General features: G+C 42.4%; 1 protein-coding gene across 1 annotated transcript in view; it reads right to left on the reverse strand.

The window, feature by feature from the left end:
• The window catches only part of CYSLTR2 (cysteinyl leukotriene receptor 2), a 33,622-nt gene extending 31,060 nt beyond the window's left edge, over positions 1–2,562 (reverse strand). Inside the window, exon 1 of the mRNA XM_012737295.3 lies at positions 2,514–2,562. The gene's annotated coding sequence lies outside the window, so the exon portion shown is untranslated. The remainder of the gene's footprint in view (positions 1–2,513) is intronic.
• Positions 2,563–12,969: the final 10,407 nt, after the last annotated feature.

The following is a 12,969-nucleotide window of genomic DNA, read 5'->3' on the forward strand; positions in this document are numbered from 1 at the left end:
GAAGGGACCTGGGTTGAAGTCTGCCTTTTGGTCACTTTTTTTACTCCAGCTAAAAACTCTCCTCTGCCAAGGGAGGACTAGAGTAAGTACTACTGAAGAAAATGGATGTGAAGTGATTAGCTTGGTGCCTGACATATGCTAAGTGCTCAGTGAGTACTAGGAGAACAGTCACAGTAAGATCTGTGACATTAATGTACAAAACTCGGAGAATTAAATAGGAGGCTTTCTATGGCCAAGTGAAAGGAATTGGAACCATTTCATTTGGAGAAGAGCCAACCAGAAAGACATGAACAATTCTATTTAACTTACTTTACATTTTTATTCCACAAGTAGTGAAAGCATGTTTGTGATAAAAAAAAAAAGGTAATATAAGCTGAAATAAACTTAAATTATGAAACTTACCACCAACCAGACATATCTAAATTTTTGTGAATATGCTTCCTTTCATCTTTCTTCAAACATATACAAATACACAAATATTTTAAAACAAAAATGGATGTAAATTATAATGCCGTTTTGCACTCTGCTTTTTTTTTTTTATCACTGTGTCATGGTCACCTTTCTTTACCAACTAATAAACATCAATGTCATCATTTAAGTGGCTAAAGAGTAATTCAATTATATAGACATAAGAAAATTTGTTCAACCAATTTCTTATAATAGCCATTATTCAAGTGGTAAGGAAAGGGGCCCTGGGCTCAACCAGACTGGGCTAGTTCTGGTTCCACCTTGGAAAGACCCTATGTTCTCTGGGCTTCATATTTACCATCTTTAAAATAAGAATTATACCCTCCAGTGCTTAAGGCTATTGTGCACATCAAATGAAATGATGTGTTTCTTAAACAGTAAAGTATGATATGAATATTTAAGCCCACCAAATAAGGTGCTAAAGGGTTATTTTCCTCCATTGAGTCAAAACAAGAAGAGATTTGATTAACATGTTACTGATCAAATTAGGTCGAATGAAAAGTACATCCCTGCCTAGGCTAGGAATGCAGCAATGAATGCTTCCACTTGGTTTAGATGCTTTGGGTCTGTTCTCAGAAGCCAGACTGCAGCCCTGGCATAAACTCTGTACACTTTCCTTATGAGAACGTGGGTCCAGAGAAGGTAAGTGCCATATCTGTGGTGCTCCTGGAAAGCCAGGGTAGGCCCCCTTCTGCCTCCAAATCCAATTCCATCCATCTTTGCTAATCTTATGGTGTGTTTGTGACTGGTCAGCTATTAAATGTCCACTTTGTGTTTGCTCTTGAAGAGTTTGCAAAAGAAATGAAGTCTGGCTGCCTTGGAAGGTACTAACAGATACTGGGCTTAATTTTGATATATTTAGAGCATACCAAAGCCTTAACTTCTCTAACTACTAACCACCAAAGCACCGGAAACAAAACCATTTATTTAAAACATTAGTAAATTGAAACTCTCAAGTAGATTCTCATCTCAAGAGGTTATGTGGTTGAGGCAGATGCTAGAAATTTCTAGAAGTCTTATGTTTCCCACAAATTACTCTATAATTTGCATTATGCATACAATATTGAAAAGGAGACTTGGGTGGCTTGCCTGAAATTGCACTTCCCTTTGTGTTAACACACATCACTCTCAAGAGGCAAGAAAATATTTCCAGTGACCTAGGGCAGCTGTTTTATGCTCCTCAGTCATTAGAACCACCAGGGAAGTCTTTGGAAAACAGAATAAAACAGCAATAAATAAATAAATAAATGAATGAATGAATGAATGAATGAATGAATGAATGAATGACTGGCTAATCCCTAAAAATTAAAGTTTCAATTATTTTAGGGGTAATTTTTTAATCTCTTCAGAATCAGGCGATTCGGGCTCTCTGTGCAGCCAGAATCAAGAAACTCCGATCAAGGTCCCAAAGAGGTAATGGACAGATTATAAACTCATGACCTCACATGTTCTTTCGCTCTCATGGTACCTTTGAGCAAAACCGCTGACATATACATTCTCACATGTAACCTCCTCTTCCCCTCAAAATAATACCCTGAATGGAAAAAAAATCTTATATAATAAAAGGACCCAATCTATGCAAAAATAGGAAAGATGCTATATGGCCAAAAATAGAGGAATGCTTGGGTAAAGTAAATCTGTTCAATGCAAAATTATGCAACAATTTTAAATTATTATTATGAAGAATCTATAGCAATGTGGAAAAAAATGGAGGCTATAATGGAAGAAGTGGATATAAACTTATCCACAGTATACGGACAACTTTGAAAATCAAGCAAAAACCATGTGCAAATGCACACTCAAAAAATGGAAGGGAAAAATCCTTCCAAAAATGTCAGTAGAGGTTAGCTTGGTTGTAGTTTTTGCTTCCTTCAACATTTTTGTACTTCCTCAGTATTTTCTCATCTACCATATCATGATAGAAAAAACATTAACAGTAGAACAAAATGAATTTACTTTTCAAAAATGACACCTCCGACAATGCAGTGATAATAAAGGCACAATTCTCTATAATGAATTAACAAAGCAAATACAAAAATGCCCACCTGAACGTCTTTGTCTCTCAGCTGCCTTGGATTCTGCTTCCTCTCTTTCCTCCTTTCTCCTTCGGTTTGGTCATTTAAGAAAAAAAAAAGTGAAAGAGCAAGTTGTATTTTATGAACAGTGTCAGCCAATAGCAAGAAAGTCATGAAGGGTTAGCAGGTCATTTGTGTTTATAGAATCCAGTGTGGACATTGGTGCTGGCTCTCTTCTCAAGAAGAAGGGGGAAGATTTCCAGCTAGAGACCACTTCTAAAAGGAAGAAACTTGAAATTGCCCTGCCCTTCTAATGACTGATTTTTATCAGCGTCTTTCACAAGAGATCAAGTGGATAGGATGGCTAGAGTCAGAGGTTTAAGTGGCTTTTACTTCTCCTAAATGGTTTCTGTTTCCACGGCAACAGTAAAAGAGCAACACCGCCTTATACAGCACTTTAGAGTTGTTTAAAGCACTTCCATCACCCACTTGCTTTTTCACCTCACTTGCACTCAAACAGAGGCCTTACCCATGATGCTAGAAATGCTCTGTCAAAGGTCACCATGATCTCCTTGTTGCTCATGTGAAAGGTCCTTTCTCAGTCCTCATCTTCCTTCCACCCTTGTATACACAGTTAATTATTGTTATATTCTTGAAACCTTCTCACGTTCTCACTCATATGTGGAAGCTAAAAAAGTTGATCTCATAGAAGTAGAAAGCACAATAGTGGTTTCTAGAGACTGGGATGGGTAGGGGGGAGGAAGAGATAGAGGTTAGCTAACGGATACAAAAAATTACAGCTAGATATGAGGAATAAGGTCCAGTGTTCTATAGCACTGTAGAGTGGCTATAATAAACAATTTATTATATATTTTTAAATAGCTAGAAGAGTGAATTTTGAATGTTCTCAACACAAAGAAATGATAAATGTTTTGAGGTGATGGATGTGCTAAATACCCTGATTTGATCATCACACGTTGCACACATGTATTGAATACATGTATACACTGTACCCCATAAATATGTGTAATTATTACATCAATTAAAAATAAGAATTTTATAAAATATTAAAAAATTGAAAAAAGGAATAAAATACTTAGGAATTACTTAAACCAGAAAGGTGAAAGACTTGTACACTGAAAACCATAAAATATTGCTGAAAGAAATTAAAGAAGACATAAATAAATGGAGAGATATCCCATATTCATGGATTGGAAGACTTAATATTGTTAAGATATCAATACCACCCAAACTGATTTTTAACCAATCAAATATTATTATATTTTCTTTCCCTTGCTTCTACATTCACTCTATAAAAGTCTTCCTCTTGACTCTTTCAGTACTGCCCAATTAATAACTCACTCTCTGCTCAAATAAGCTCTTTAAAATCTGAATCTGCCTAAGTTTATCTTTAATAGGGGTATGAAAAGTTGTTGTTTCATGGGTACAGAGTTTCAGTTTTGCAAGATGACAAAAGTTCCGAAGATAACCAGGGCCCCTGAAACATTGCATTCCTGTCGGCTGCCCTCCTGCATCCTCCATGCTCCAATCCACTGAACTATTTGTTTATCTCCAAAACTATAAAGCACTATTTTGGGAACTGAGAGGAGCACAAAATGGTAAACAATGAGGAATCACTTGTGATGGATAGAAATTACAAAATGTTTTCTTAAAAAATAAACAAGGAAGGCTCTGTTTGTTTTGCTTGTTTGTAGTTTGTTTGCTGGAACTGGAACAGACCTTCATGACCATGAGTCCAATCTCTTCAAGATGCCTGTGAAGAAACAGAGGCTCAGAGCTGTTGAGCAGCTCAGTTACGACACACAGCTAGTTGATGTCACACCAGGCCTGGAACCCAGAGCTGGAGCTTGGAAAGCTCCCTAACCATTGCCAATGCCACCCACCTACTCACTCTCCTCATGGCCTCTGCTACTCCAAAGGCCTCAGGAAAGACCTGGAAAGCCCTGGCTCTCACTATACCCTCACCCAAGGTCTCCTCCAACCCTGGAAACCACTGGTTCTAGCACCCTCCCCCATCCCTTCCCAGCCCTGACTCTGGCTGGTGCCACGAGCCAAACTTCACCCCATCTGTAGCTCCCACAAGTGCCCCAATTCTTGAAACTTGGAGGAAATGAAAAGTAGGTCTTCCTCGAAAACTCTGAAATGCTTGTCGCTATGCACTGTCACCATTTTGACAATGAAGAGGAAGGAGGTTCCTGGAGCCACTGCATGAGTGTCCCCAACCTCTCCAGTAATGACCATCACTAGGACAATGTGGTGATCTCACCTTCACATTCTAGAACTGGAGGTGAGGGTGGGTGGTTCTCTGTGCAGCTTCTTTGCACAGCTGTGGAGAAGGGGCTGGGGCTAAGGTTGCTGCTCTGAGCACAGATTTCTTCCTGGGCCTGGCGACTACAATTTCTACTATTTAATTAATCCAATTGGAAACTCAGAGTGTATAAATAATTATATTACCATTCTTACCTTAAGGGAAAAAAAAGAACTTGAGAAAATATTTAACTCTACAATCAATCACTAGAAATTTTCATTCTCTTCCAACGAAAGTTCAATAAGTTGACTAATGTCCTTCTCACTAAAATAAACAAAGTAGAAAAAAATCAACCCTACCCTCCCAGAACTAATTCTTAAATATCAGGTTTTCAAGGAACAGAACACAACATATTTCAAGAGTGTTAGAAAGAACCTGGGAAACGTCTCTTTCCCCACCTCACCTCTGAATCTATAGACCTCAGGGAAAGGAGAAACCTCTTTAAGACTATCTTTTGTTTTTATGACAACCTGTGGTCTCTAAGCATTCCACAGACAGTAACTTCACTGAAGAACACCCATTAGACACTCTTCTTTTTGTACAACTTGGCCAGATGATATAAAGAGATGCAATCTCATTTTAACCAGATATGTCAGGGTGGAGAATGAAGTTACTCCTTTAGAGTAAAGAGGGAAAGTGTCCATGACTTTAAAAAGAAGATAGACCTGAGGGAACAGAAAAAGGAATAAACACATTGAGAAAAACATGGCAGCATGTTTACCGTCTACAGCACACAGAGAACTTCTCTGGGTCTCTCAAAGACCTGTAGGAGTCAGGAGATATGGGAATCAGCTCTAATTTTGCAGGCAACCTCATAGTTTGTTCCTGGGTGACAAAGTGAGTTCAGGAGCATTGGGGCCAGTTTCTTGCTGGTTACACCATTGTACCAACCACAGAGCCATTTACTTAGACTTTTAGAAACATCAGCTTGAATCTAGAGGGTATATTCTGGTAAATACAGACCTTTGGTTTTTTAAAAGATCAGAAACACTGTTAAATTGCTAGAGCATCAGAGAGAGTAGCCTGTTTTCATAATGTAAGATTAAATACAAAGGAAGAAGTCAATGTGAGTCATGTTTCTATTCAGGTCGTTCAGAAAGGGGAAGAATGTAAGCAAAACTTGAAAACTCATGGAATTTAAAAAGCAACAGACTTTATGTGCAGAAGAAAGGCTTGTTCTGTGATAAAACAAACAGAAGAGAATGACCTAATGTAGTGGGATGAACACTGGCACCAAAGACATATCCTGATATACTCATCCTGGATTCTGTAAACAGTACCTCATATGGCAAGAGCTATGATTAATCAAGGATCCTGAGGGGAGGAGTTTATTCTATGTTATCCAGGTGGGCCCAAAATGCAATCACATATATCCTTGTAAGAGAGAGGCTGAAGGAGTGTCAACAGACTCACACAGAGAAGGAGGGCACGTGAAATGATCAGAGTGATGCAACCACAAGCCAAGGAATACCTAGAGCCACCAGAGCTGTGAAAAGCAATGAAAGATTCTGCCTAGAGCCTCAGGAGGGATCATGGCCCTGCTGACCCCTTGATTTTGGACTTTTGCCCTCCAGAACCATGAGAGAATGAATTTCTGTTGCTTTAAGCCACCAAGGTCACAGTTATTGTGATGGCACCTGTAGGGAACTCATACACATCTACCATGGTCCAAACATAGGGATGTAAAATTCATGGAGAAAGTGGTAAATTTTCTGTGAAACATTCAATAGGTTAAACTAATTCACAATGAGTTTGCATCCTTTTTTTTAGTTTGTTTTGATTTTCAATCTTTCATATTTAATTCTCCCTTCTAAAAGAACAACTTAGCTTTTCAAGCAGTCAGTTCTCCGGAGAAGTGCTGAGGCTGGAATGAGCACTGATGGACCCTCCAGTCCAATCAGAGTGGGAAGGGGGCGTGGAGGAGAACTGTGCTTTGTGTAGATCACAGGACTTCCTACCCACACACACCTCTTTGTCAAGTATTTGTTTGTTTGTTCGTTTGTTTTTTGTAGTATATTAAGTAAATTGGTGAGCAATTGTCAAATTAAGAATTCCAATGGGAGGTGAGTTTTTTCTTGCTGAATAATACCTGAGAATGAGAATTAGGAGATCCCAGGTCTGGACCTTAAGAGATCGAGCCAACAGCACTTGGGAAGGAGCTGGCCCATGTCACATGGCATGATTTATATAACAGGGTTTGGGCAGAGCATTCTGTGGAGGCCATAGATGTTAAGAAGGAAGCCAAAGCTATCTTCACACTCCCCTCCCCTTACCAGACCCTTCCCTCCCTCTCAGCCTACCCTTTCTCAGACCCCTACAATCTCCTGCTGCTCATCCAAGGCCTTCCCCATCCTGAGCATACCAATTAGTCAAGTCACTTAGGGAAAATTAGTGACAAAGAATGTAGCATTCTAAAAAAGGACCATGGAATTAGAGCCTCAACAAAGTGCATGGTACAGAAGGGATTCTAAACTTGTCAGCTTAGTTTCAATATGCAATTGCTCAGCATTGCCTTCTAGTTTCTTCCAAATCCCCATGGTGGTGTCACTAGCCCTGCTTGACTGGACCTTGAGGCTTGCTCCCTGGGTTCTGTGGCTTTAGTGTGGGCACATGATTCCTTCTTCACTCCTGCCTCTGTGGCCTTCGCCCCAGGCGGCAGGTGGCCAGGTAAGAACACCAGATGGAGATTAAAAAAGATGGGCTGGTCTCCGCCAGGCTGGTTGTACAGTCTCAGAAACACACGAAGTCCCCCTCCATGTGCCTCTTGCACACTGAGTGCCTACAAGACTCTGGGGATGAGGAAGGAGGAAGGATACAAAGATAAGGACGGCCTATTCCTGAACTCAAGGAATTTCTGGGGTGAACTTAGTTTCTCTGCATGGAAATCAATCATAGTACCACTCCCCAAAAGGCAACATTTTAGTTCATTCCCTTCTACACAGTTTTCCAGGCTGTTTGCTCGTTTGTTGCTTCCTTTGTTTGACATACATTTGCATACTGCTATTTTCCCATTTATACTGTAACACATTTTTCCATGTCAGCATAAATACTTTAAAGATTGAATTATATTCCATCAACAGGATGTGCCGCAGTTGGGATAATAAACTACTTTTGTTATTATTGTTTCCCTGTATGCACAAAGCTTAAAATTAGGTTCGGAGTTAGTTTCAATAACAGAATGTAACGAGGAGTTTGCAAACAGGAAGTTTAACAGGGCTGGTCAAGGAAGGAGGACTCTCAAGAAAAATAGCCAATGAGCTAGCAAAAAATCCTAAAGAATGTTCTAGTCTCTACCTTCCCTGGGTTGAGAATGAGTTTGAAGGCAGAGACTTAAGTATGGATGCAGGTGACTCCTGGAAAGGGGCCTCCCCAGGTAACACACACAACGTCCGAGTTCACCACGAGAGCACCGGGGCCCCGCCCGTCAGACGTCTCCGTCCACCTAAGGCAGAGCGCATGCTCATGCGCATGCGCGCTCGGAGTCACTTGACATCTCTTCCGGTTTTGCCCAGCCGGGGAGCTGTGTGCTCACCGGCATCCTCATTGTAGCCTTTCCTCTTTTCACAGTTGTAGACAGGATAATGACCCACGTTAAGTGGAAAACTCAGGAACCCTTGGAAAGCAGAGAGGCATAGGGAAGTTTGCGGACAGGGCCAGGAAGGGAGGAAATATGTTGGAAGCAAAGCATCACCCCCAATGAAGACCTCCCAGGCCAGACCATTTCATTTGGTACCTGGACCACCAAGGCTCCGAAGCCCACTGGGCCGGCTGGGGCCTGAGCTTATTTGCCCTCAAGCTCCCTTTTTCACCTCTCCCCTGCTCTGCCCTCTGGGGCGGGGGGAGGGTCAGCTCTAAAGCTCGGGCTCTCTTGCTGGCCCAGCTTGCAGCTGGATCTGGCACTGGTGGAAGGTGGAAGAAAAGCCAGGGCGTTTCTCCCCATCCGCTCTGCAGGTGGCATTTCTGATAGTGGCTGTGTGTCCTCTGTGGCCTCACCTTCTGCTGGGTGACCCCCTGGGCTCAGAGAAAGCTGACCCCTTCCTGTGTCCTGGCAGCCCAGGGCTGGTAATGGCTTCTTGCTGCGCTAGCCTTTGTGTTACCTCAGTTCCTTGCTTGGTGTCTCAGCTCCTCCACCACCTGTGTAAACCTTCACTGTTTGAAATATTCAGAATGGATTCCCAGGCCCTTGTGACTTGAGGGATGGATTACTCTGATGAGCTCCTTGCGCTATGAGAAGCACATGTTCCCCATATTCAAATGCTCCTTTAGCCAGATTCTGGGCTCCACCCAGATGCCAGACCCATTCTAGGCGCTTCACACATATCAAATGTTAGTCACTGCAGTGACCCCTTGCTTTTGCTATTGTCCCATGTGACAATATCTAAATGTTGGGGAAGCTACTTTTCCAAGATGCTAAGTAATTATACATCCTCCTACCATTAGCAAATGCTAGGAATACAAACCATAAATCCCTTTGACATTGTAAATCAATCTCATCCATATTAGGGAATTTCCATTTATACTTACTAACAGAAACTATGGGCTCCCTTTGGCAGTGCTGAGCATTTACACGACTCTCACATTAATTTGGTGCTCCTATTTCCTTAGTTCAGCTGGCTTCTCTCCACTTAACGCACCGGAGATGGGAGCACTGGGTGCCTCTTAAAGTGGGCGTGTGCAATATAATGTGTACAAGCTGATGGGCCAAGAAAAACAACACCAGGTATCATGCATTTAGTATCTAAAGAGTACTTTGCTGTGGTTTTAATAGCTGGTGACTTCAGAATTCCACAGAGGCCAGGCAATTGCAATATTTCATGCAAGTCATTGGGAGGTCCAAAGCACCAAGGTTCTTAGGAACTTCCCAGATAATCCAAATTCACTTTGCTTCTCACAGATGAGCAGTGAGGCTCCTCCTGACTGTCCAGAATGCAATTAGCGCAGCCTTCAGCACTGGTGGGGAGGGGCGGTTGCTGTGGAAAGAAGAGAGCTCTGGGCTCCATCCTGATGGGTGCAGTGGGTGATTGGGAAAAACGAACAGATGGGAAGCATGCAGCAATGGAAAAGGCATTCTGAAATCTGGACTTCCCAGGTTCCAGGGATGTCAAGTATTTTTTATTCCTTCCCCTGGTGCACATAAAAAGACTCTTCTGTTTTAAGTATGTTCAGTAATTAATTAGGAGCCTGGAAGCATGAACCCCAGGAATGTAGTAGGGTATTTCAAAGAACCAGCTTGATGTAAGGCTGTTGTTTTCCCTTTCTGTATAAAGTGGTGGAAAATAATACATGATTTCCTCTTTATGGGCCAGAACCAGAACATCTTAGGTGTCTTTGTACCCCCATTGTCTATACTGTGATTGCTGTGTAGTAGGTGCTTAATAAATATTTGTTGTATGGATGAAGGAAAGAATGAAATAATCTTGCCAACTCTAAGAAATATACCCAGGCTCCTCCCTTCCTTCATTTTTCCTTCTATCAGTTTGCTCAACAGACCTTAAGCAGGAGCGTGCCAGTCCCTCTGCTGGACAAGGGGTACACAACAACACCTAAGACATGGGTCATACGCCAGAGGGCCACTACTGGTGGACAGAGGCAAGAGATGAGCATTCCTGGCAGGGCTTGGAGGAAGGAATGGTCAGTGCCAGGGCCCAGCAAACCCCTCCAGGTGTCCCTGTGTGAAGGATGACCCCTCTGGGTATTAGGGTTACAATAAGGTGTCCCTTCTGAGGTTAGCCACAGCTTGGAGCTAGGGTTCACCAATTGCCAGAGAACAGAGGCTGAATTTCCATCCCACCCCTTCCTTGGTCCAGGGTCCTGGCTGGCCCTGGTCAGCTCTTCCTTGGGGAGAGCACATTAGGCCTCTTAGAAACAGTGGGGCAAGAACTGGCTCTGGGAGAGAAGCAGGTGCCCCAGGTGGAGGGAGAGCCTTGGTGGCAGAGGGAATCAGGGAAGAAATGCCAGGACATTCTTTGGGGGGGGGGGAATGTGGGCCTGAGCAACAGGCCAACCTGGGCTCTAATCCCACATCTCCACTTCCAGCTGTATCTGTGTGTGCATGGCTTACCCTCTCTGCTGTAGACTGTGTCTCCCTGGAATTCATATGTTGAAATCCTCACTTCCAAGATAATGGTATTAAGAGGTGGGACCTTGGGAGGTGATTAGGTCATGAGAGTGGAGCCCTTGTGATGGGATCAGTGCCAGTATAAAGGAGACCCCAGAGAGCTCCCATAGGATTTTGGGCTTCTAGCCTCCACACCATGAGAAATAAATTTCTGTTGTTTATATTGCAACCATTCTATGGTATTTTCTCGAAATGTTAGTTCTTTTTTTTTTTTTTTTTTTTTTGAGACAGAGTCTCACTCTGTTGTCTGGGCTAGAGTGCCATGGCATCAGCCTAGTTCACAGCAACCTCAAACTCCTGGGCTCAAGCAATCCTTCTGTCTCAGCCTGCCAAGTGGCTGGGACTACAGGCATGCACCACCATGCCCGGCTAATTTTTTCTATATATATTAGTTGGCCAATTAATTTCTTTCTATTTTTCGTAGAGACAGGAGTCTTGCTCTTCCTCAGGCTGGTTTCGAACTCCTGACCTGGAGCAATCCGCTCGCCTCAGCCTTCCAGAGTGCTAGGATTACAGGTGTGAGCCACCGTGCCTGGCTATGGTATTTTCTTATAGCAGCCCAAATGGACTAAGAGGCTTTCCGAGCCCCTTTGCTCCCTATAAAAAGATAATAACAGTAATGTAGCAGCCCAGTGGGTTGTTCTGAAGATCAGGTTCATGCACATGAAGTGTGTAACACAGTACATTCTGCTAAGTTTGGGGGCAGGATAAAAATGAATTAAAAATAGAACCTCCCCTCCCAACTAATCTATAACCTTCAAATAAACAACAACAAAAAAAATAAATCATGATTGTTCTCATTTTGTATTTGAGAAAACAGGCTGGAGCACTCAACTAACAGCTTAAAATGACTTTGACTTCAGGAATATCTGCTTCCAGAGCCTGTGCTGTTATTTCCATCCTCACCCCCTTCTCACTCACTGGCACTTGGGGGCCTGGGGAAGGCAGTGCAGTGGCTATAGAGGCAGTATGACATCCATGCTCTTAATATGTATGTTTCTAACAACAACAACAACAACAAAAGATTCTACAAGCAAGAAGCCTAGAGTCTAGGAGTTCAGGTAAGAAATGCACACAAAAATTATATTCTACGTAGAGTGAAAATTCCACAGAGGAAATGGATGGGTTTAGACTCCCTTAATGTTGATTATCTTATAGGTTAATTATATGTGTCAACTTGGCTAGGCCGTGGTGCCCAGTTGTTTAGTCAAACACCAGTACAGATGTTCCTATGAAGGTGTTTTTTAGATGAGACTAAGATTTAAGTCAGTAGACTTTGAGCCAAGTAGATTATTCTTCCTGAAGTGGGTGGGCCTCATCAGTCAGTTGAAGGCCTTAAGAGCAAAGACTGAGATTCCTCAAGGTAGAAGAAATTCTCAAGTTTTCAACAGAGAAACCTACCTGAGCCTCCTCTAGTCTGCTGGCTGCAGAATTTGGGCTCAAGATGACAACATCAATTCTAATTGAAATTTCCAGCCTCCCAGCCTACACTACGGTTTTAGAACTTGCCACCCCCCACATCGCAGGAGCAAGTCCTTAAAATAAAGAAATAAGCCCCCACCTGTGTGTATGTGTGTGTGTGTCCTGTCAATTCGATTTCTCTGGAAAACTCTAATGCAGCATGGTTTAGGGAACATTTCAGGAAGAGGGAGGGAAGAGAGCGCAGGGGATAATTACCAAAAAGCAATGCAACTCTCTCAGTGTGCAAGTTTCCAATTTGAGTCCTCCTCAGTGTGAGTTACGCATCAAATTAAAGCAGGACTTCCTGAGACTCTACAACTTCCAGCAAACCTCTCTCAGAATTCACTTCACCGAAGCTAATGTTTGTGTTTGGCACTTAGCAGAAGCTGCCTGACATTTTAATGCATATGTTACACCCTCTGTCCAACTAGACTGTCAGCTTCTCCAGGGATTTTTAGCACCCAGCCTGTCATTCCAAACCCAGTAAGTGCTCAACAAACAGTAAATGCAATTGAGTCGACTGTGCCTTTTTCAGGTTGCTCCATTAGAGAGCAGTAACTTCTCACAAATGGCAGCAT

The sequence above is a fragment of the Microcebus murinus genome, chromosome 13, assembly GCF_040939455.1.
Source record: "Microcebus murinus isolate Inina chromosome 13, M.murinus_Inina_mat1.0, whole genome shotgun sequence".
Lineage (NCBI taxonomy): Eukaryota > Metazoa > Chordata > Mammalia > Primates > Cheirogaleidae > Microcebus > Microcebus murinus.